The sequence below is a fragment of the Homarus americanus genome, unplaced genomic scaffold, assembly GCF_018991925.1.
Source record: "Homarus americanus isolate GMGI-L3 unplaced genomic scaffold, GMGI_Hamer_2.0 scaffold55640, whole genome shotgun sequence".
NCBI lineage: Eukaryota > Metazoa > Arthropoda > Malacostraca > Decapoda > Nephropidae > Homarus > Homarus americanus.
Genome location: NW_024713650.1, coordinates 5,641,159 through 5,668,091, shown reverse-complemented (window position 1 = coordinate 5,668,091; position 26,933 = coordinate 5,641,159). Strand labels below are relative to the sequence as shown.

The following is a 26,933-nucleotide window of genomic DNA, read 5'->3' as shown; positions in this document are numbered from 1 at the left end:
AGATTATTTGCAGCAAACATTTACCCCGGTGGTATGTTTTGCAAAACCAGGCCGTATTTATACAATTTAGAAGCATCAGGATTTAATATTTCAAGTGACATGTATTTAATTTATCAGACACGAATTAATATTTTGTAATATGAATGTCATGAAAAAGATAATTATATATTTTAGCGTAATTACATCTCAGTATAATAGTTTATTGTGGATAATATATAACTTATAATATTATATACATATATTGATTAGATGTATTTTAATAATAATTATATTCATATATTTCAGGTTAAATATGAAGGCAGTGTGACGTCATCTTGTACACAAACTCGGTCTGTCTGGGTGGAATAATTTCTCTTGGCTGTTGACGAAGACCACCACCACGGTAAGTCCTCACAACCACTCCTAGTGCAGTATTATTAACGGTCTTATTTGTGATTTTATGACTTTATTTCTCATTTTTTCTTCGTCCATTGTCTGTGCCAGGATCCCGTTTTGTTTACTTGAAGCTGAAATTATACTCCTCTCTTGGAGGCCCTGTTCCTTGTGGGTTAGGTTAGGGCGGCTGGTTCCTTGGGTATGAGAATATTTTTTGGGGTAAATTTTTACTTTAGGACATGAGTCGTTTGGGGTTGACCAATATGTTTTCCATTGCACTTTGGTGAGTTTTAAACGAATCTGACCTTCATTTTTGGCGGAAATGGATAGTTTTTGGTAAATTTGCATAAGTGCGCCGCACTCTGTTAGAAAGTCAAGAATATATTTTTTCTATTGTATTTATTTGTTTAGACCGAATATAACCATTTTTGGTAAATTTTTCTTGTAGCAAGTTAAAAATATATTTTTCTAGTGTATTTGTGTGTGCTGAGACCGAATATGACCTTCCTTTTTGGCGGAAATTAGCCGGGTTTTTGCGTTTTTTTTTCCGTTTGACGTTTCCGAGAAAAAAGGGGGCCTAAGCGTCTAACAAATACACAATAAAACACTAGAAAAACAATAACCAAACCTAACCTAACTTAACTGACTCTCACCATATGATGGAGTCACCTATTTCTTACCTTATTGACCTGGTTCTTGTTCGTCGTTGCATTCTGGGATTCTTACACAACCCCACATGTGTTGGTTTTTGCGATATTTACATTCCGTCTTGCTCTTAGTACACTTTACTGAGGTTGGAAGAACACCATGCGATCGAAAAAATGCTATAGTTTCTACGTTTTTTTTCCAAAAACTCGCAATCAGCTCCATATACTTTAAGTGACATCCATCGTAGACTTCCATGGTCGGAACTGAACTTGAATTTCAAAATATGAGACCCAAAATAAAACTCAATTTTGATTGGGCCAAATATACTCTGAATTATAGCAAAAACGCTTTTGATTGGCCGCGTGACGTGTACGGGTACGCATGCGCGTCATGATTTATGAAGGAGACGCGAGAGACACGCAGTGTTGGGTGAGAGGCAGACGATAATGGCGGGAAATAATGGAAGAAAATAGAAATTTATTTGGAAAAGCTATCTCCGTTATTATACATTTCCTCCGGTAATGTAATAGATGAAAATTATCTTAAAATTAGACGTCTTATTCGAATATGATAATAGTTTAGTGGTAGGAATGAATGGAGCTCAAGAAAATAATACCCCTTTTTTTTATCTATTTTTTTTCGTGAGACGTTTTCCAAAAAAAATAATGGGTAAATTTTCATTGTCTCACCGTTCACGTTTAGCAAGTAAAATATATATATTTTTTTAGTGTATTTGTGTGTGTTTAGACCGAATATGACCTTCATTTTGGGCGGAAATTTGCCTTTTTTTTTTAGAGATTTTTTTCGTTTAACGAAAAAAGTGGCTAATCGACTAAAAATTACAAAAAAAAACACTAGAAAAACAAAAACTTAACCAAACCTAACCTAACTTAACTGACTCTCACCATATGATGGAGTTACCTATTTCTTACCTTATTGGCCTGGTTCTTGTTCGTCGTTGCATTCTGGGATTCTTACACAACGCCACATATGTTGGTCTTTGCGATATTTACATTCAGTCTTGCTTTTAGTACACTTTACTGAGGTTGGAAGAACACCATGTGATCGAAAAAATGCTATAGTTTCTGCGTTTTTTTCCCAAAAACTCGCAATCAGCTCCATATACTTTAAGTGACATCCATCGCAGACTTCCATGGTCGAAACTGAACTTGAATTTCAAAATATGAGAGACCCAAAATATAACTCGATTTTGATTGGGCCAAATATACTCTGAATTAATCCCAAAATAATTTTAATTGGTTCCAAAAGTAAAAACGCTTTTGATTGGCCGCATGACGTGTACGGGTATGAAGGAGACGCAAGAGACACGCAGTTTTGGGTGAGAGGCAGACGATAATGGCGGGAGGTTAATGGAAGAAAACAGAAATTTTTTTGGAAAAGCTATCTCCGTTATTATACATTTCCGCCGGTAATGTAATAGATGAAAATTATATTATAATTAGACGTCTTATTCGGATATGATAATAGATTAGTGGTAGGAATGAACTGTGTGTAAACGCAATAATACCAAATAATGGCTAAGTGAATACAAAATACACCAAAAAACACTAGAAAAACATAAACCAAACCTAACCTAACCTAATTGACTCTTACCATATGATGGAATCACTTATTTCTTACCTTATTGCCGTCTCTTCTTTGTCTTGGGATAAGGGACGAGTTAGGACAACGCCACATATGTTGGTCTTGACGATACAGTGGGGTATGCTATAACGAACGGATCCTACTACGAATATTCCTATAACGAACGTTTTTACCTATAAAATTGAGAATGCTATAACGAACGCAACTCCTACAACGAACGCGGATGAATACGGGACTATTTCGTCTGGCGCATGAATATTGTTGTACAGCGGCTCACAACAAGAGCGTCAGGCCCATCTTTGTCTCATTGTGTAGCCAGTGCACCACTGTTATTGTTCAAATTTCATCTTTTGATGTGGAAATAGAGTTATTTGTATAAATATTTTGTTATACAAGTGTAGAATTGTAACAATGAATCGTCCAAAGCGAGTGGGAAAGCTCATAACTCTTGAAACTAAGAAAGAAATTATAAAGAAACGTGAGGATGGAACAAGCATTGCGAAACTTAGTGATGAGTATGGGATGGCTAAATCGACTACAGTGGTCCCTCGGTTAACGAAATTTCGGTTAACGAACTGCCTCCCATAAGATTCTTAAATTCGGTTAACGAACAAAAATTCGGTTAACGAATTTCTTACGAACCGACCTCAACATGTTTTCGCTTGCACTGGCCGGTCAACCAATACATTAATCAGTTCTGGGGCTTAAATTCCTTACTATTTTAGTAAATATCAAGAAGTTTATATTATTCAATAATTTTAAAAGTTTAATATTCAATTTTTTAGTCATTTTAACAATTATTGAACATAATTGAAGGTAAAGTGACTAGTTTAATGCGCGGCATCCAGCCTCTTAACACAGCAAACAGGCATTAATCTCTCTCTGTTTTCACTGGAGGTAACATCTTGCTTGAGACTCTCTTCAACTAAACGCTTTTTTTCTGTGTTTCCAAGCAAATTATTGGTCATTTTGAAATATATTTTACATATTGACAATATATGATGCAGTGCAGTGTTGATTTAAAGAAAATAATCTTGAAATACACCAAGAGAACTAAAATTTTATGGGTGAAATGGTGCCATGGGGTGACTGCTCTTCCACCCCAATGCCTTCTCTTCTTTCTTCTCCTCCACCCCCATTCTAATTCCCATCATCATCATCCAGGAGCCTTCTACATACACACCTCAAAGTAAGTGAACTTTTCTACCATTTTTGTTGAATTTAGGCAATTTTCGGTGAGCTGGAACCAATTACCCAAAAACCCATTGAAACAATAGTTTCGGTTAACGAATTTTTCGGTTAACGAACAACCTGCTGGAACGGATTGTGTTCGTTAACACGAGGGACCACTGAGTATGTACGATTTTAAAGAATAAAGAGGAGTTAAAAACTGTGCAAGTGGCTAAGGGAATCTTAAAACTTAGCAAAGCAAGGTGTAATGTGATTGAGGAGACGGAAAATTTACTCTTAGTGTGGATAAAGGAGAAAGAAATGGCAGGTGATAGCATTAGTGAAGCTATAATTTGTGAGAAGGCCAGACAATTGTTTGAGGACCTTAAAGCCAAGACTCCCAGTACAAGTGATAGTGATGTGCCAGTGTTTAGGGGTACCAAGGGGTGGTTTACTGGTTTCAGAAGGAGAAATAAATTACAGTACATAATGTTGTGAGACATGGTGATGCTGCTAGTGCAGATAAGGTAGCAGCTAAGGAACACCATGACATTTTTTTGAATGTAATTAAAGAGGGAAGCTTTGTTTCTCAGCAGGTATTCAACTGTGATGAAACTGAACTCTTATGGACAAAAATGCCTTGCCGTACATAATTACCAAGGAGGAAACTTCTGTCCCTGGCCATAAGCCAATGAAAGACAGGCTTACCCTCCTTCTTTGTGCTAATGCTTCTGGTGACTGCAAAATAAAGCCACTCCTTGTGTACCATGCAGAAAACCCCAGAGCTTTCAAAAACATTAGGAAGACCCACCTTGGTGTTATGTGGCGGTCAAACCCAAAGGCTTGGGTGACCAGGAATTTATTCTCCAAGTGGGTGATTGAGGTGTTTGGACCCAGTGTTCGGGAATACCTCAGGGAGAATAATCTTCCACTGAAAGCTTTGTTGGTGATGGACAATGCACCAGCCCACCCTCCTAATTTGATGGTTGAATTGCCAGAGGAGTTCAACTTCATCACTGTGCACTTCTTGCCACCCAACACAACACCTCTCATCCAGCCCATGGATCAACAGGTAATTTCTAACTTTAAGAAGCTGTACACAAAGGCACTGTTTAGAAAATATTTTTGCTTCCACTTCTTCCAGTGATGTTAGTTTGAAGGAATTTTGGAAGAGTCACTTCAATATTACAGACGCTGTTTTTTTAATTACCTCAGCCTGGAAAGAGGTTACTGTGAGGTGTCTTTGTGCTGCTTGGAGGCCATTGTGGCCTGAATGTGTGCTTCAAAGAGACTTTGAGGGCTTCGAAGAGTTAGAAGAAGAGGCTGTTGTTCATGAAATTGTGTGTCTGGGCAATTCCATGGGCCTGGAAGTGGATGATGATGATGTTGAGGAGTTGGTGGAAGAGCACAGTAAGGAACTGTCCACTGAGGAGCTGCTTGAGCTTCACAAAGAACAAAACGAGACACTGAAGCGGAGCTTAACTTCTGAGGAGTCAGGGGAGGATGAGGACAAGGAGGAAAGCCGCATCATTCCAGCCAAGGATCTCAAGGATGCGTTCTTTTGCTGGAGCAAACTGTCCAAACTTGCTGAGGATTATCATCCTGATGTTGGTTCTGTGCAAAAGGCCATCAGTGTGTTTAATGACAATGTTATGAACTACTTTTGGAAGGTCCAGAAATCAAGGTTGAAGCAGCCAACCCTGGATTCCTTCTTTAAAAAGGTAACAAAAGAACCTACAGACAAAGTGCCTGTGAGACAATCACCAAAGAGGGCTAGGAAGGATGACTCCTCTCCTTCCACCTCTTCTCCATAATTCTCTCCTCCCCCCTCCCCCTCTGCCTCCTGTCCTGCATGCTGAACAACACTAAGGTAAGCTAAAGTACCGTATTTTTTACATTTTCCACAGAATTTTTTCAGTGTTAAGTGGTTGTATTTGGAGGCCTGGAACGGATTAATCCTATAACAAACGAATGCTATAACGAACGAGGTTCTAGAACCAATTAGATTCATTATAGCATACCCCACTGTATTTACATTCAGTCTTGCACTTAGGACACTTTACTGAGGTTGGAAGAACACCATGCGATCGAAAAGATGCTGGAGTTTCTTCTTTTTTTTTCCCCAAAAAAGTCGCAATCAGCTCCATGTAATTAAAGTGACACCCATCACAGACTTCCATGGTTGGAAATGAATATGAATTTGGAAATATGAGAGACCCCCCCAAAAAATCGATTTTGATTGGGCCAAAATACTGCGAATTAAACCAAAAATCATTTTAATTGGTTGCAAAAAAAAAAGCTTTTGATTGGCCGCGTGACATGTACAGGAACGCATGTGCATGATGATTTATGAAGGAGACACGCAGTGTGGGAGTATAGGTAGGCAATAATGGCGGAAGATTAATGGAAGAAAATAGAGAAAATTTTGGATACGCTATCTCCGTTATTATACATTTGCGACGGTAATGTAAAAGATTAAAATTATCTTATATTTAGACTACTTATTCAAATAATTTTTATTTTTTTTATTATTATTTATTGGGCACCCCCCTACATCCTTGTGTAAGGTGAAGCGCAGAAGCGTTTACAGCGCCCAACAGGGAAGCATGCTAAGTTCATGCTTGCCTTCATGTCTCACGAGTTAAGGGCGTAGAAGCCTGAAGAGTCAAGGGCATAGAAGTCTGAAGAGTCAGTGGTTTATGTCATCAAGTTATTGGACGCTCCAACAACTTTCCCTGAATACGAATTCGCATCTTTCGACTTACAACAGGTACCTACTTTACTGCTAGGTGAACAGGGACTAATGGGGGCTAGGAAGTATGTCCAAACAACTTCCACCGGCCCGGGAATCGAACCGGTGACATCTCGCTTGCGAGACAAGAACGGTACTGCTTCTACCACCGGTCCCCCCTTATTCGAATATGATAATAGATTAATGGTAGGAATGTGGGGTGTGAAAATGCCACAATACCTAGTTTTTGCCCCCCCCCCCTCCCCCCAACAATAATGGAAGAGTGCCTGAGAAATCAGGGTTTTTGGGTGGGGGAGAAAACGAGTCAGCTGACCTTAACAAAACCTAACCTAACTCCTGGCTGGGGGCAGAGCGGATCCCCGGCAGGCCTAACCTGACCCCTAGCCAGGGGTGGACCCCCGGTAGGCCTAGCTTAAACTAACCTAAACGTTTTAGTAGTTAAAATCTTTGGTGCGCGCCGTGTCCGAAAGTACAATACTTTTGTTGAAGTGGAAGGACCGGGGATATGTAAGAATTGAATAGACTAATCCTCTTACTCGTAAAACTCTGCAATAAACTTAAAATAATCATAGGAGCACAAACGACAACCAACCTCCACCATGCCCATTGTGAGACTGGTCAAAGAAATTAAAATTATACATAAGAACATGAGAATGGAGGAAACTGCAGCTGGCCTATTGGCCCATACTGGGCAGTCCCATTTACACCCAACCCCTATTGCTCATATATCCATCCAACCTAAGATTGAAGCTGTCCAGCGTATTCGAGTTAATGATGATGTTTGGTAACTTTTTCCACTCATCCACTACTCTATTTCCAAACCAATGTTTACCTATTTCGCACCTAAATCTAAATTTGTCTAATTTAAAACCATTGTTACGAGTTCGCTCCTCGTTGGATAGTTTGAGTACCTTTGTAATGTCCCCTTTGTTTAGCCCTGACTTCCATTTATACACCTCTTATCATATCGCCCCTCACTCTACATCTCTCGAGGGAGTGCAAATTAAGATGCTTTAACCTGTCTCTGTACTCAAGGTTCCTAGTGCCCGGGATTAGTCTTGTCATTCTCCTCTAAATTCTTTCCAAGGATTCTAGATCCATTCTGTAATACGGTGACCAGAATTGAACTGCGTAATCCAGGTGAGGTCTCACAAGCGCAAGATATAGTTTTAGGATGACCTCGCTAGTACTTTATTAGCCTTGTTTCGAGCAAATAGACATTGTTTATTTGGCTTAAGATTCCTACTTATCATTACTCCTAAATCTTTCTCGCAGTCGGATTTCTCTATAACATCGCTGTTCATCTGATATCTGGTTTCTCTGTTTACATCTCCTATACTTAGTACTTTACATTTGTCCACTTTGAATTTCATCTGCCATTTTTCAGACCATTCAAAAAATTTGTTTAGATCTTCCTGTAGTTTTGCGGAGTCCTCGTCAGACTTAATTACACACCCTAATTTAGTGTCATCAGCAAATTTACTTATGTTGCTGTCTGTGAGAAAAATAAAATGTGATTAGTTGACAAAAAATTGTGCCTTGAAATAGATACAGTGGGGTATGCTATAACGAATCTAAATGGTTCTAGAACCTCGTTCGTTATAGCATTCATTCGTTATAGGATTAATCCGTCCCAGGCCCCCAAATACAACCGCTTAACACTGAAAATGTTCTGTGGAAAATGTAAAAAATACGGTACTTTATCTTACCTTAGTGTTGTTCAGCATGTAGGTACCCCTAAGCACTGGCACAGCACTATCACTTGCACTGGGAGTCTTGGCTTTAAGGTCCTCAAACAATTGTCTGGCCTTCTCACAAATTATAGCTTCACTAATGCTATCACCTGCCATTTCTTTCTCCTTTAGCCACACAAGAGTAAATTTTCCATCTCTTCAATCACATTACACCTTGCTTTGCTAAGTCTAAAGATTCCCTTAGCCACTTGCACTGTTCTTAACTCCTCTTTATTCTTCAAAATCGTACTTATAGTCGATTTAGCCATCCCATATTCATCACTAAGTTTCACAATGCTTGTTCGACTCTCACGTTTCTTTTTTATTTCTTTCTTAGTTTCAAGGGTTATTAGCTTTCTCACTCTCTTTGGACAATTCATTGTTACAATTGTATACTTGTATAACAAAATAGTTATACAAATAACATGAATTTTCACATGAAAAGACGATATTTCAACAATAACAGTGGTGCACTGGCTACACAATGAGACAAAGATGGGCCTGACACTCTTGTTGTGAGCCGCTGTACAACAATATTCATGCGCCAGATGAAATAGTCCCGTATTCATCCGCGTTCGTTGTAGGAGTTGCGTTCATTATAGCATTCTCAATTTTATAGGTAAAACCGTTCGTTATAGGAGTAGTAGTAGGATTCGTTCGTTATAGCATACCCCAACTGTACCTCATTGGTCACGACTGGATGACGTCAGTCAACATTGCGCATGCGTGATAACATCTCCTCAGACAAAGACTGAAAACTGCTTAAAATAAATTCAATTCAATTGTGTCGCTATTATCCATTTCCTCCATGTATATATGGGGTTCAAAATGCTCAGAATAGTGAGATCTAAATGTTTCAGTACAGTATACTGTAGTCTCGATTTACGTGAATTTGGTCTATGCATTTGGTCATTTACGCGGCACCTTGCCAGACCAACAATTTTTATTTACACAGTTCATTCCATCATTTACACGGGAAGCGGCGCAGGCAAGGTGCGCACAGGGTCGCCTAGTCAACAAAACATTATCGAGTTCTTCACCCGTCACCCACCACAGCCAGCCCAAGTCAGTGATAGTGAGGATATGGACTTTGAGGGGTTTGACAAAGAGGCCCTGCAAGCCTCTGTGGTGGATAGTGTTACGAACCACGCCATCAATTGTCATGATCTACCTACCCAGCACTCCGAACCACGCCATCTATTGTCATGATCTACCTTCCCAGCACCACGAGCAACACCATCTAGGGACGAAACCCGAGTATGACTCGTCTTAGTTACCATTCCGGGGTTCCCTTCTCCATATCCTGGTTGTTGCATCACCTCCTCCAAGTCTTCCTCATCAGCTCCAGATCGAGGAGAGTTCGGTTCACTCTGGGAAGTGACCACACTAGGATCACCTATCCTGGAAACCTACGGCACAGTGACTACCTACCATCTTCTTCAATACTTAGCCTTACTCGTCAGCCATCTCAGCACTTGACTTGAGTATTTTGTAATCTTATATTGCCTTACCACCTCCACCTTGCTTCAGATTGTTGTATGTTGTATATATATGTATATACTGTTAAGCCAATGTTGCGTATGTTTAGGTTAAGTATGGTTAAGGGTAATTTATAAGAAGCTGGATATTTTGTTAAGGAATTTATGGTACTTTATTATACACAACAAAAACTCGCATCCTTTGTCTACCCTTTTATAGTCCGATTGTCTTTGTTTGTTTAAGTTTTTTTTATTGTTGTTGCCTGTTGGGTTCTGGGTAGACTTTTAACTATATTCTGAATCCCCAACTCGTAACAATAGTGATACAGGTGAGGGCCAATAATCTGTCCTCTGCCTCAGAACCAACCCCAATCCCCGTGTACCCAGCCATCTCTTCTACTAACGTAAGTGTTAAAAAACCTAATATTATTGATATTTCTCTTAAATATTAATTGTGTGTGCATACCATCATAAAATTAAGATGTTATTTTTATTACAATGTACGTACTGTGTCTGAAAAAGTGTAGTTTGGGGGTCGGCCCAGTCTCTAGTTCCAAGTTTAGAAACTCCAAAAGTTGTTGGTAGCGAAAGTCAGAGCAGAGAAGATGACAGAAGAAGGAGCAGGAGGTTAGGAAGGGAATTGTAGTGGGAGAGATAGAGCCGTGGCTTTACACGACTGCGTTTATTTGGTTAGCGCATAGCGCACGTATTTGGTTTTGTCTGTGTTGGGAGTGTGATCCTCGGGTCACCACTCCTCTGGACTGTGTTAGTTCCAAGCTTAGAAGCTCCAACAACTTTCCCTGAATATGAATTTGCAACCTTTCAATTTACAACAGGTACCTGCTTACTGCTAGATGAACAGGGACCAAGGGTAGGGTGTGACAGTTGCCCCAACTTTGTCCTACAATGCTGTTAAAAATTTTGGTGTTGCATATTGACAAAAAATACGCATGTGCAATTTTTTGAAGATTCATGCATATTTGAGTGAGCACCAGCAATTTGAAAAATAGCGGTTTTGCTTATACGGCATATGTGCCTATACACACAAATACTGTATATGAGATTACACAACCATCATAAGGGATATTAACACAAATCATTTGCCTGTCTTAATTAAAAGCTGTTATCACTAACACAAAAAAGCTAATCATTCTTGTTCTCTCATGGTACATTAAGAGGTTTTATCATATATTCACAAGGTATTATTTCTCTAGAGCAAGAAACCATGATTTCGTTTCGGAAACATGATCGTTTGCGCTGATTAGGAACGCGGAGTCTGTCATTTTCAACTACAGTACTTAAAGGACTTCTTGAAAGCGCTCCTCATCCCTGGCAACATTAAGAAAGTCATGGCAAAGTTGTACACCACGCTTTGCAGCCTCATTGATGACCTGAAGCTTGTCCACAACCCGTTTCATGTTCAGGTAGTCGTCATGATCCGCCCATTCACTGGCTGGACTGTGGAGGAACTGATAGGGCATGCCTAAAATGGTGAAGAACCAGCTTGAGTCAGGCCCAATTAGGTCCACCAGGGCAGTGCCACTTTTTGGGACGGGGAAGATACGGCTTTCCATAGCCCCCATGATTCAGCCCCACTCTCTTGGTAACTTCAGTGCCTTCATGGCAAAGAAGGGCCTTCCTCATCTCCTCTTTTGTCCTTTCTTGTACTTGGGACGAGAACAAAGCCAGTGGGGCCAACTCCTCAGGTACCAAGCGTGTCTACCGAGTGCCACACGTGCTTTGTCAACTATTGTGGTGTCATATGGGGCAAATTCAGCCAAGGTTTCGACCAAATTGAAATCATTCAGTGGCGCACTTGCTGGAACGGGGCAAACAATCCACCATGGGACATAAACAGCGACTGTGAACACAGCAAACGGTTCTAACTTGCTGATTTGACTTTTAGTCACAACCTCGGCTTTGGGAAACTGCTCTTTGATCTGGCCTGACAGTGAACAATCTTGAGGGTATAGAGCTGTTTAGCCATCCACCTTGCTTTGTGAAGTGCGCCGGGGTAGACCATCGTGAAGTTCACTGGCTCGGATCCTTCAGTTACAAGCAGCAGACAAAGCTCTACCAGCTCCTTGTAGTAGCCACGTGTAAATGGTTGGGCTAGAGATTCACGGAAGAAGTCAGCCATCTCCTGCTGGCGCTTCTCAAACACTCCAGGCATTGCGGAGTACGTAGTAGTATTGTATTTCTTTTTTTCATTGTACACCAGTTGAGAGAAATGGGTCTTGAACCTAGAAATGCAATTACTGTATTGGGATTATTGTATTTCGTACTAATCTATAATATTGTTTTAGGGATATTAAGATTGATATGATTGATCATTTGCTTGGTGTCAGTATATCTTATAAGTCTAATAAAAGAAATTTCACTAAATTTGTTCTTTAGATAATAATATTCCTTGTTATTTTGTAAAGCCGACGGTGCTAGCTCAAACAAGCACCGATCTCCAAGAAAGTTTACAGGGGTGTTTCCTAGATAAATACACAACACTAAAACTTTGAACAGCATTGTAGGACCATTTTTTTATTTTTGGAGGGCAACGGTCACACCCTAACCGAGGGGGCGAGGAAGAGTGTCCAAACAACTTTCGCCTGCCCGGGAATCGAACCCGTGACATCTTGCTTGCAAGGCAAGAGCGGTATCGCTTCTACCACAAGCGCCCCAATCTCCAGTCTCTATTTCAATTAATCCCATATATTCTGTTATTTCGTTTACGCGTTTCTTGGTTTACGCGGACCTCCACGGGTTCAATTGACCGCGTAAATCGAGACTATACTGTAGTTTATAACTTTCGGGGGGCACTGTGTCTGAAAGTAAAATAATACCTTTTTCTTGGTGTTTTACTTAAATCTTACCTCCTTTCTTGTGCAAATTAACGGTTTGAGTCAATTTATAGTATCACACCGGTCTTTATTTCAATATTGAAAATAGGTTTTTCCACTGTATTTTGATGAGTTTTGAACGAATTTGATATTTATTTCCACCGGAAATCATGTGTTTATCAGATATCCCCTCCCCTACCAAACAATCATAATGGAAAAAGTTGGATTTTTTTTAGAATAAATAACATTAATTATATTACCAACCAACCGAGAAAGCCTAACCTAACCTAAGCTAACCTAACCCCCCGTCAGAGGACTGGAGCGACGTGTGATCAGGGGGTCAGACCACCTCCGCCATAAGTAAAAAAATCATGGCGACCTAGCCAAAGTAATAATCTTTAAAAATTAATATCTCGGTCATCCTTAATTTCCGGCGGAAATATCACAGAAGAAAAATGTCTTAGAATTGCGTAAACATTACGAGATACATATTTTTAACAGGGAAATAAAGACCGGTGTGATACTATAAATTCACCTTCATTAGTGGCCAAAAACGCTTGTTATGAACACGAAGGTAAGCACTGGGAGGCTTGATTCAACATCAGTATCCATAGATCTGTAATAAACAGGAATTACATATTAACAATGACTAAGCTTCAAGTAACAGAATGGCTTAACACAAATAAACATAACATAAGAAACATAAGAGAACTTCAAACAATATAATCTAGAGCACATAACCAACTAGCGTAAAACATCAACGCTAATTTGAGTAAAACGCAAAATAAACCTTTTTTTGTACCAGAACCTGAGGACGACTACAGTGGTCCCTCGGTTAATGAAATTTCGGTTAACGAATTGCCTTCCATAAGAATCTTTGATTCGGTTAACAAACAAAAATTTGATTAACGAAATCCTTACGAACGTCACGTTTTGTTGTGAGCATCAGCTGATGGGCTAGTCTGCCAATTCAGTACAGTAATCTGTTCTATGTTTACATTTGTTTCTAGTGGAGTAAATATCAAGAAAATTGTGTTCTTTAATATTTATGCATTTTTTATATTAAAATTATTGGTCATTCTAAAATTTAGCCATCCAAGCTCCGTCTATAAAGTTTTTCAACTATTATTTTTGGCTCGATATATGTAACTTTATTCATTTATTGAAATTCATTTACATGCACACACTGTCCTCAGGACAAAGCTGTACTGTACATGTAATCAAAATAAAGTACAAAATGATTACTAAAATTTTAGTCTAGTGCAAACTATTGCATGTTTACATTCAAATTAATCACTATCTTATAAGAATTCCAGCAATGTAAATTATATTCTCCCCGGTCACTTCTGTGATATTTTATAAGCAAAAAACAAAAACTCAATCTAAAGGACATAAATACTGTAAACAAATAAATACTTGACTAGACCTTTGGCGCTAACTGTCAAACATGTCACTGTCACCCCTCCCAGTGACAGGTGTCACTGTCAAGGTTAGGTCATATTATGGTGAACTTAGGGCCTGATAAGGTGTCACTGTCAAGGTTAGGTCATATTATGGTGAACTTAGGGCCTGATAAGGTGTCACTGTAAAGGTTAGGTCATATTATGGTGAACTTAGGGCCTGATAAGGTGTCACTGTCAAGGTTAGGTCATATTATGGTGAACTTAGGGCCTGATAAGGTGTCACTGTCAAGGTTAGGTATATTGTGGTGAACTTAGGGCCTGATAAGGTGTCACTGTCAAGGTTAGGTCATATTGTGGTGAACTTAGGGCCTGATAAGGTGTCACTGTCAAGGTTAGGTCATATTATGGTGAACTTAGGGCCTGATAAGGTGTCACTGTCAAGGTTAGGTCATATTATGGTGAACTTAGGGCCTGATAAGGTGTCACTGTCAAGGTTAGGTCATATTTTGGTGAACTTAGGGCCTGATAAGGTGTCACTGTCAATGTTAGGTCATATTATGGTGAACTTAGGGCCTGATAAGGTTAGTTAGGGTTGATTGATTTCACTGACACTAATACATTAATATATACTGTACAAGAAGATCTTGTATTTCACGAGTAATATAGACTGGAAAATTGTGCCAAAGGCAAATACATAAACTAATGGTAAAAATAACAAAATAGACTGGCCACTCTACATCAACCTCTGATTTTCCCATTTATAACCTCAAATGATACAAATTCTTTCTTTATTGACCTGATTATGCTTATCCTGCATCCAGTACTTGGCAAACTTAACTCCCTTATGATAGTCCCGCTTCTCCTTTTCCTTATTTGGCCTCTTAGGTGAGTCTGTCCCACCCCCACCAGCACCAGTAGGACCCTCAGTAGAGGTAAAGGCCATTATCTTGACTCAACAGGTGGAGCACCACCCAATAACAGCCCGGGCGGTCGCTAGGATGGTGCGGGCTACAACGCCATAGTTGCATTCTTGTAAACCTGTTTTACGTTCACCACCGGCAATTCGATCACCAGAACGCTTCTTGGAAACATTCTTCTTACCTTGTCTTTCCATACAGTATTCATCGCTAACACAACAAAATTGGAGAAAACAGCGAAAATCACTGAGCAATCGACAAAAACCGCGCGATTCAACTGATCACGTAATGTAAACAGAGAGCGCTGGTGTAAACCGTTATTAGTCCTCACTGCGAAATATTCTTTTTACTTATTATTTTCATCCAGTATTTATGGGTAACAGCTAAATTTGCAAAAAAAAACGAAATTTACTGAGTATATCTCTCAAAAAACACATCACAAACAAAACACACGAATCAATTGAACATGTGATGTCGAGCGTGAACTGTAAGCATTTCATAACCCCGCGCCACGCTTAAAATGTTGAGGATGGAATCGTGTTATAGCCAACATTCGTATGCAAAAGTTCGTGTTTTACTAACATCGTTCCCCTACTCGTCAGTCGCGTTACAACCGATTCGCGTTGACAAAACACTCGTTGTAACAGAAATGACTGTAACTGGTATGAGGGCTGTGACTGACATCATTCAAGACGGTGGCCAGCATTCAGCTGGCCGGATCTCTCGAAATTCACGATATTTTACACCAAATAGAACACTTGGTTACAATAGGTAGTGCTCGCGAAATTCAAAAACGCGAAATGAAATCGCGTGAAAAATGAGATCTTACTGTACATCAGGTAGTGGAAAGTACTCTTGTGGAAGAATAATTAAAATCATGATAATTATCTGTGGTGTCGCTCTTCTTAACATTGACCAATTAAATGTATTGTAGTGTTAATGTTATGACGTCTCGCACTCAGGATGGGTGGAGAAGGGAAACTCTTAATGGTGGTTTTCTTATATACATATATTATATACAAAACAGTCTGGTGCTGGGAAGTTGCTGTGTGGTAGAGGAGTTGCTGTGCCGGAGCTTCTTTTGAGGAGGTGTTGGGTGTTGCAGGGCTCTAGGTAGAGTGGACTTCACGGCGAGGCTGGGAGCTTATATACACATCCACCGGGAGTGAGCGTCGACCCCCCTAGACGGCTAGGTTTGTCAGAGAGACTTCGTCGCGGGATCGGCTGATCAGCGACTAACGTCAGTGGCAGTTGTAGGGGAGAGTATCCACTACAGTATCCTATTGTTAGGAACCGTCGTTATTTGGCAACATAAGTAACACAACTTAATGTTTTCTATACAGTATTATTGTTAATATTCTTTTATTATTTCACAACTTGATCTGTGTATTATTTTATTGGGTGATAAAGTATGTTGTTTTATCTAGGATGATATTAATGATTGTAAAGGAACTTGTTGGGAATATCAGTGTTCTTTTGTTTTGAGGTTGACGCCCGGGCACGTGGAACAGGCTCTCTCCACTCTTGGCTCTCATGTGGAGTTGTTGCTCTGGGTTTTTTCCTTCCACTTTCTTCTCGTCTCTACCTGAGGTGCACCGGGGGGGGGGGGGTGATCCTATGTATGTGGAGGTTGTGGCTGTATGTGGTAAGACTGTTGTTTGCCAGGTTAATACTACAGGATTTTGTCCTAAGTGTTCTCAGGTAGGAGTGTTTGTATACACAGTGTTCTTGCTTTGGGCATTCTTGTTCATAACACAGTACTGTACATGTAAATTTGTAAGATAAGGAATAATCATGTTTATATTTTGTTAAGCTTTGTTTCAATAACACTTGACCATCTTTCACTAATTATTTTGAGTGACTTATGTCTACAAATATATATATGGTCATTTAGTGCACAGTATCCTTGGGAGCTATCTGCATTTATGTTAGGTCACTGTCCACGTGCTGGAATTTTGGTCGTCTTGTTGGGTGAAAATTATAAATATTAGGTGATATTCCAGTGTTTTGAAGGCCTTAAGAATATACCCAAGAGGAAGTGATGGTAACACAGTCTCTGTGTATTAATAAAACATGAATATTGAGGTTAATTAAGACTTGCTCACTCTTCATGTTGTTTATCACATTTAATTGTTTTTATGTTACAGGAGGACCTGGCTCCTGCTGGGGGTGTAGAGACTCACTTAAAACTCAACTTATTTAATTGTGGATCAAGATTTAATTTATCTCATGATTGAGGACGAGACTTTGGTAAGTTTTATGTATAATTTGCTTTATGTTACTAAATCTCAAGAGGTTATTTACTCCTGTGAATATTGATGTGGTAGATTTTTCTTGCTTATGTCAGAGATGTTTTTATATTGAGTTAACTAATTTCCTCTCGACAGGATGTACCGTACTTTATCATCCTAATGGCCCGTGTCCACTTGAGAGTATAGTGCTGTTGATGGCGCTACTATTAAGTGGACGTGGCTCTGGGAGTAACTGTCTGTTAGTTTACTGTCGGACAGCTACTCTATGCTAGTGTGGACGCGTGGTAGCCCGCAACTGTCACGTCAACTCTCGGCTGTACCGACCGGGTTCGCAGTCCGACGGTGCTCTCGAGAGGTGAAGCGTGGCGCTCTGGTCTCGGGAGAAGACTTTTCGGTTGATATCTTTGTATGAAGAGAATCCTAATTTGTGGGATCACGGGAGGGAAGATTACCGCAACAGAGAGCAGAAATTCTTAGAAAACTCGACAATTTAAAGAGCTGGGTATGGTATTTGTTTATTCACATTATCAAAAATGTGTAAATGACTGAAACAACAGAAATACTGTACTATAATGTAAAGCCCAAGATTTCGTTGAATACTACTAACGACAAAAATATGTGTTGCATTAAATATACCAACTCTTCCACCTGAACTGCTGACACACGGGTGAAATTACACAACTGTTGAGCATCTTCTATCTATAATTCTTTCACAAGCCTGTTGTTAGCTGCCAGTTCACCTCATTGTTCCACCCAGTGCTTTATCCAACACCTTCTTTTCTGTTTTTGCTTTTTCTTCTCAGCATCAGCATAACTATTACTGCTGTAGCAAATTTTCTGTCACGTCCTCTACCACCCATTGCTACCGACCGATTGAGAGTCACTATATAGTGTAGCTCTATTCAGGTGGACACGCCACTGAGAGTTCTCTCCGACAGCTACTGTCGGGAAGACTCTCGACAGCTGAAACTCGCAGAAGTTTGCTCTCGTGTGGATGCACAGATGAGAGAACTATCAACAGTAACTGTCGAGAGTCCGCTCTCAAGTGGAAACGGGCCTTTAGATTCAGTGCCTGGAGAGTTGTTGCTCACTTAAGATGATATCTTCTGTTTAGGGGGAGGAATGAGCTAAGATGTCTGGAAAGAAAGTCACAATTTGGGTTTGAAAAAGTCGGAGGATATGAACACATCTTTTAAATAGCCTAAATAATGTTAAGGTTTGTGACTTTTTTCCTACATTCTAGGATGAAGACACACCATGGAGAACCAGATCATTGTGTTAACTCAGTAAAGGTTCATCCAAGTATGTGGGTGTACTGTAATCAGGTCCACACTGACACTTGCCTAACCTCCATCTAATGTATGAACATTTACAAGGTGAAAACAGCACTTTGAAGTGTGTGGGTGATGTGTAATGGTATATTAACTGGTGTTTGTTTTAATACATAGAATACAAATCTGTTGAGGAACTGAGCTTCAAATATATACATGGAACAGATCTTTAAACCTACCAAACGTGTCCTAACCTATTGTGAAGACTGTGTATTGTAATATAACCTGTTTTATAGATATTAATAAGGACTGAGTCATATAGGAAATGTAGTCTATATTATTTTTTATAAGTAAGATCTATTTATTTGCTTCATTGTACAGAACTTGATAACAATCTGATGTTGTGACTTCACTCTCCCTTCACTTGCTGAACAGTTCTGTGGGATTCATTGTTCTTTGTGGATAGTAATTTTTTCCTCCCAGAGTACTGAGTAGGTGGGCACTTCCTTGACACTTGGAATGACACAAGGTAGTTCCTGCAAGATGCACATTATAAAATTGTTTCCACATTCTGATGAAAAGGTGAAGCAGCTAAGAGGATACAGGGTTTACCTTCAATCTTAAGGGTTAGTCGTTAGTACCCAGGGGCTGCAAACTGGAAAGCATTTACAGGATTGTAACTGTAACTCTTTGTTTACCCCCATAACTGGACTTACAGTCTCCGACCGGAATACTCAAAACAAATATTCGTCAGTGGACTCCGTAATCGAGGCCGTAACTTACAGGACCGCCTTAGGTGCTGTAACACGGTCAACCCGGATATAGTAAGCCACTATTTCTCGATTGCATAAAAAATTAATAATACTCGTTGGAATAAAGCTCGTTGGCTTGTTTTATCATAGAATAATGAAGAAAATGTTTTGTATATCAACATACAGTAAACCCTCCAGTTTGGCGACTAATTAGTGCCAAAAAAACCTCGCCAAACCAGAAGGCTTAATCCAATGGGAAAAAGCTTAATTGGTACCGAGGGGCCACACCCAAAGTCTCAATTTTGTCCTATTTTACCCACATATAACCTATATTTTATTGTTGAAAGAGAATTAATAATTAGTTAATCAACATAAACATAGAAAACCAAGCTTAAAATTAAAGTTGTGGAGCTTAATGTACACAAAGCTGGTATCCAAGTATTTTTTTTCTTCTTCTTGACTCGATACTCACGTGAAATATTCGTCTTTGTTTTTACCCGATCATTTGAACTGCCCGGGCACTCAGACGGTCTTTCACCACCACCTCCAATACCCCCAGGTACTTTTGAGGCCATTATTCTGCTGGAGAACACCGCACCAAGTGAGAGGGAGTAAAATAAAGGGACACCAAGGCCAAGGTCACTCAAACAAGAGGCGGGAATGTGGATTGACGCGGTCCAAATGGCTGCCTGAACAGCTGACTGGCGCTGGGTAAATACTAGCCAAAAATATTCACCAGTAGTATAAAGTGAGATTTATCTTGCACTTATTATTCTACAATTATTAGTTGTGAATGCATTTAAATTTAAACTCTCGCCAAAGGTGAGGGTTTGGTCGCCATAATGGAGGGCCGGGCACTTTGAATTTGGACCGCCAACTTCTAATTCGCCAAACTGGAGGGTTTACTGTGATGAAATACGATATTACAGTTTGTATTTTTAGTTATTTTTTATGGTAACAAGAGGCTCGGGTGTTTCTATTTGTCGGTGAATGGAAGAGACGCATCTTTTGTCTTCTTACAACTTATCAAGTAATTTCTACCAAAATAGAAGATTTTTATTGTCCACATTTATGGTACAAATATTTTTTATGACTGAGTAAACTTGCAGATAGACCTTATTAATGTGGTATAGCCGTAGATATCTGTCAGTAACGAGAGCCAAATACGAGGTCAAGTGAACATGTTTGCCTAGACTCCGCGTTTATTAGGATAAGTTATAACAAGTTATTCTGCCAAGTATCCAAGAAGGGGTCTGTCCATATCGTCACCAACCCTTTCCGTCACCGCGTTCTTTCCCATCAATATATACACAAAAATAACTGTTCCTTGGGAAAGATAATAGTAAAAAAATACCAAGACAATTTATTAAAGACGAAAATAAAAAATAGAAACATTGTTAATACACCTACAATCATCTCACTGCTCGGTGGTTTATGAAAATATTTACCAATGTTTAATCAAACGCCTAGTTTACAAAATTTGTAGCATGAAATTATGCCTCGGCATAACAATACAGTCATGCGCCGGTTAACGTCCTAGATACATTCTTGGAAACGTGACGTTAACCGAAATGGACGTTGTCCGATCATCACATAAACTTTTTATTTATACTTACGTGTATGTGGAATACTATATACGTACATATACACTTTTACTCTTAAATCACTACTGTAATGTGATACAGGTGATTAATTTTTATCTCTTGTGCAAAATACATGACGTTTATATTAAAATTATTCACTGTTTTACAAGGATTCCAGCAACGCCAGCAGATGGGGGAGAGAGAGGAGGAGCGTGGGGGGAGGGGAGGTAGTACGTTTGACAGTTGGCACAGGCCCAGGTCTAACGCGTGTATATTTATCAGTTCTTAGGTGACTAAGCTTCTCTCTTATAAAAAGCCAGTGAAATGACCTGGGTGAATATAATTAACATAGCTGGGATTCTTGTAACATACTGATTAATTTGAATATAAACATGCTATAATTTGCACTAGACAAAACAATTTTAGAACCATAATCAAATTAGTACATGTGCACTCCAGCTTTGCACTAAGAAATCTATGTAAATCTACCCAAAAATACAGTTGAAAAACTTTTTCATAAAATGTACTATACTGTACACTAATGTACAACAATTTTTATCTCTTGAGCAAAATATATGACGTTTATATTCAAATTATTGGCTGTCTTGCAAGGATTCCAGCAATGCAAATAATAATCTCCTAACTTTAGTCTGAGATATTATATAAGATAAAAACTGTAAGCCTAAAAGCCTGGCTGGGGTGGGGGGGAGACTGACGGCTCCGCCACCCAGCGAGGGGTTGGGGGGGAGTGGGGGGGGGTTGAGGTGATAAGTTTGAGGTGAAGGTCTCTGTGTGTTTATTTAACAGTCCTACTAAGCTTCTCTCATTTTAAAATGCCAGTGATATGACCTGGGAATATATAATTAACATAGCTGGGATTCTTGTAAGATACTGATTTATTTTAATATAAACATGTAATTCGCACTAGACATAACAATTTTAGTACGGTAATCAAATTAGTACATGTGCAGTCCAGCTTTGCACTAATTTATTTTACGTTTATTTTAGTGTGGTGTGTGAATGTAAATGGGTGAAAATACATGAAGAAATTTGTGTAAATTTACCCAAAAATACAGTTGAAAAACTTTTTATAAAATTAACTACAGTACTGTACACTAATGTACTACATTTTTTATATCTTGAGCAAAATATATGACGATTATATTCAAATTAATCTCTGCTTTGCAAGGATTTCAGCAATGCAAATTATATTATCGTAACTTTAGTCTGAGATATTATATAAAATACAGTAAACATAAAGAAATCACCAATCTTTTGTCTGGGAACACAAGGGTGGTGGGAAGAGGTGGGGGGGGAGGTGAGGTGACAGAATGTCTGGCGTTTGTTTGTTTATTTATTTGAGATAAGATTTGACAGTTGGCGCTGAAGGCCTGCCTGCGTGTTTATTTATCATTACTTAAGAGCGACTAAGCTCTTCTCATAATTTTCCACCCAAACGACCTGGGTGAATATAACTTACATTGGAGGGATTCTTGTAAGATAGTAATTTATTTGAATGTTTTTTTTTTTTCAATTTAAATTTTAATTGTTTATTCCTTGACAGAGGAAGCGGGATCCTAGTGCTGTCACTTGGTACCCCTGTACCATAACACCAGAAGCAACTGGCCAGTGTCACAAGTACTGTATATACAGTCATCCCTTGGTTATCGCGCCTAATTGGGACCCCGCCGATAACGAAAGTACAGAACCTATGGGATTTATTCTAATTGGTTCCTGGCACCCAAGACCCAACCCCAAGTTTCCCATTTTACGACCATTTATATCCACTAAATATATATATATAATGTTATGGTAAATATCATAAACACACATAGGCATGGCTAGGTTTATTACAAAGTGATGAAAAGGCTACGCTTAATACTGTAGTCCACAAAACATGTAGCTATGCTTTTTTTTATTTGGTCCCCCGTCATACGAGTCCGTTTTCTCTCACATCTGGACGCCTGAGTCCTCCATTTTCTCTCTTAATCTTAGAGTGCACCAGAAACTTTAATATTTTTAGTAATGCCACAGATTTTGAAATTGCAACCCCAATTGCAACTTGCAATTGTTGAGGCAACTAGATATGTCTGATTACAGCAAATGTGGTATTGTCAATTTGTAGGTGAAAGATTTTATCCTTAACAGATGTAGGTTAACATTTCACCTGTAGGCAAATGCTTAGAAAAGCCTAGGTAAGGAAGCATATTCCTTTAACACATAATATCTGACCAGTATGGGGAGGATCATCGTGTCTCCGTCAGGGGGTCGTGGAGTGGTGGTCCAGCAGGCGTCACGTGTGTTTTTTTTTTGGAGGGGGGGGCACGGACGTATATGCGATCGGACGTTGTTCGGTCGGACGTTAACCAGGCGCATAACTGTACATTGGATCATGCAGACAATTTATAAAAGACTAAAATGAGAAAAAAAAATTTTAATACTTCTTACAATCATCTCACTTAACAATATGTGAAAGACTAAAATTTACTCATACAATCTTAGGAAAAGACAATGAGAAATTTTTTTAGGAAATTAGAAGTGGTGATATTATTTCTTCATACCGTATATCGCGGCCTATAAGGCGTCGGGGTGCATAAGATGGCCCCCCCCAAATTTCCATTTAAATAAGGCCAATTCACTTCAAGTAACGTCATCAAATATTACCTGCTGGTGTAGTGTAAACACTAGTGACGTCACTGAAGCGTCTGCTATTTACTGGTAACTGGAACTAATGTCGGTGTCGAGTAAAATTTTTCCATTTACTTGAAATGGATTTACCGATTTATTTGTTTATTTATTTATTTATAATATACTGTAACATATTAAACACACTGCAAGTATTTTCTTTCATTTATACGGACGATCGGTGGTGGGAGTGTTCCTTCGTCTCGGTGGTGTGACTGTTCCGACTGTTTATACAACAGGTGGTTCAACAGCAACCACCGTATTCTAATTGTGGTGTTTCATTAGGATTTGAGTGAAAAAGGTTACCGTTATGTTCTTACTACATACATTTATTACACAAACATATATATATAAATATATATATATATATATATATATATATATATATATATATATATATATATATATATATATATATATATATATATATATATATATATATATATATATATATATATATACATATACATACATACATATATATATATATATATATATATATATATATATATATATATATATATATATATATATATATATATATATATATATATATATATATATATATATATATATATATATATATATATATATACATACATACATACATACATATATACATACATACATACATACATACATATATATGTACATACATACATACATATATACATACATACATACATATATATATATATACATACATACATACATACATACATACATACATACTTTCTGCCTCATTTACACACAACTGCAGTTTCAATTGTTCCTCTTACTTTGACAACACAACATACATACAGTATATTATTTCTCACTTTTGATCTTTTTTTTAATTTTTGTATTTATTTATAGTTAGTTACTTAAAATAAGGCCAATTCATTTCAAGTAATGGCATCAAATGTTACCAGCTGGTGTAGTGTAAACACTAGTGACGTCACTTAAGCGTCTGTAATTTACTGTCGATAGTTTCAAGAATTAATGCAGTCATTTACTGAATATTCCTTGTAAAAGAATAAATTTTAAATCAATTATTTATAAGAGATAAATATTATTATGAGTAAATATACCGATACCCGGTATGCATTACTGATCGTCTCAACGGCTAAAAATAGCCCAACCTCGCGGTCACTCTTCCTTTCTTGTCTCCTCACTTGGGGGGGGGGGCGTGGGGAGGGGTGTGTGATGATAGCAGCTGTGTTTATTACAGGGTATGTTAGACAGGTTTATAATACATTTTTATTATTTTAATATACCGGTAATCTTAATTTGAATCCAGCTTGCCAAACGTAAGTTTCAGTATAAAATAATTACTGGTAGGACTTTGTGAGTGGCTTACGATGTTTCCATCACTCTTGACACAATATTTAAGATTAAGAATTTTATATTTGTTGCTTAAGACGACCCCCTAACTTTGGGCAGATTTTTTTAATGTTCAAATTTCGTCTTATAAGCCGAGATATACGGTATTCATCCCACAGCTTCCAGAGGTGGACTTGTTTGTCATGATTTGCTTTTTTAGTGCATGGCTTTAGCTTGTGCTCAGACTGAATAAGCACTGGAGCACATTCAGGTGCCGGTGCATGCCCAGTAGTACTTACCAACAGTGTGTGATAGAGACGTGACCGATCGCCCAAGTGGCTAACGAGCCGATCAGTGGTGAAGAGGATTAAAGTAATATATGCATGAAAATAACTTATTTGGGATAGAAAATAATAGTAAAAAACACTAAGACAATTTATTAAAGACGAAAATAAATAATAAAATATTGTTAATTCACCTACAATCATCTCACTGCTCGGTGGTTTATGCGCTGGTGCCAGATCACCTTAATTTGTTCAGAATTTTGTTTATTTACAAATGTTTTAATCATTTCCTTTATTAAATAATTAATATTCACGTATAATAACACAATACAGTCGGCCCTTAACATACGCGGGTTTATAATACACGGAACTGCAAATACTCGGATTGCCCCGCTGGAGGAAAATTCTGTACATTGAAGTAATTGAAGTACATTTAAATCGCGCGCCATTCAACCCGCGCGCGGCACCGAACACGGGACACCGCCGCTCCCGCAACCTCAGACACACACAGGCATAGCTCTCCCTCACTCAGTCAGTCTCGCTGTAACCACGCTTGTGTTGACATCAGCATTGTAGTTGCAAAAATATTACATTTCCGTGAATGTATTATATCAAGCACAGTATGAATAGAATATCACCAGTATAACAGTATTTTAGCCGAAAACTACTAAAAAAACGAGTAACATATCTTGAACATCGGAAGGTTAGGTAAAGTCTTTTGTTTTCATGTAGTTTATCCTAATTTACATTGAAATGCATTACGTTTCAGCAAAACTACTATTTATTTCTGAGAATATGGAAATGTAATATTTTGCTGAAATGACGTACGTATTACAGTGGAAAGTGACGAAAGCAATGACTCGCTTTCTTTCGTTCAAAAGATGTTACCGTAATCGCTTTTCGAATGGTTTTCAGTTGTGGGATTATAAGGCTAATCATAGGATAGACTATTATTGTAATACAGTACGAGTACAACAGTTTTTTAACTAAAAACCATTCGAAAAGCAATTACGGTAAAATCTATTGAATAACGAATGAAACCGAAAGTCATTTGCTTTCTTCACAATTTTATCCCACTTTCCACTGTAATAAGTACATCATTCCAGCAAAAATATTACATTTCTATATTTATTTCTGAGAATACGTACATTCATTCAGTCACAGTTAAGGTAAAATATACTTGTGTTGTAATATTTTAATGAAAATACGGTATCGTAGTTTTCTTTTGTTTCAAATTTAATTAACAAAGATTGATGTTTCAAATGTAGTGAACAAAAATTTATGTCCAGTATCTATAAATAAACTTTAATAAATGAATACTTTATTTCTTACATCTTAAATATTGTGTCAAGAGTGGTGATGGAAACATCATCATCCTCACAAGTCTAGTAATTATTTTATACTGAAACTTACGTTTGGCAAGCTGGATTCAATTAAGATTACCCGGTATATTAAAATAACGTAAAATATATTATAAACCTGTCTAACATACCCTGTAATAAACTTTACAGCTGCTATCATCACACCCTCCCCGCCCCATTTTGCCAGTGAGGAGACAAAGAAAGGAAAAAGTGATGACAAGAGATTGAACTGTTACAATTGAAATTGATCAATGTAATACATATAAGGTATCGGTATATTTACTGATAATATTTATCTCCTATAAATAATTGATTTAAATTTTTATTTTTTTACAAAGAATATTCAGTAAATGAGTTAGATTAATTCTTTGAAACTATCAACCAGTTAATTACAGACGCTTAAGTACGACGTCATAGTGTTTACACTACACCAGCCAGTAACATTTGATGCCATTATGAGAATTGGCCTTATTTTAAGTAACAAATAAATACAAATTAAAAGAAAGATCAAAGTGAAATAATATACTG

The 26,933-nt window shown here is 38.2% G+C and overlaps 1 long non-coding RNA gene across 2 annotated transcripts; it reads left to right on the top strand.

The window, feature by feature from the left end:
- The first annotated feature begins 265 nt into the window (after positions 1 to 265).
- Positions 266 to 19,895, top strand: LOC121874097. Of its 2 annotated transcripts, none has more exons than XR_006090365.1 (3): positions 266 to 382; positions 17,063 to 17,165; positions 19,750 to 19,895. It is a non-coding gene; the product is annotated as an uncharacterized LOC121874097 (long non-coding RNA). The 2 variants fall into 2 exon arrangements; XR_006090367.1 differs by lacking the exon at positions 19,750 to 19,895 and adding an exon at positions 18,411 to 18,699.
- Positions 19,896 to 26,933: the final 7,038 nt, after the last annotated feature.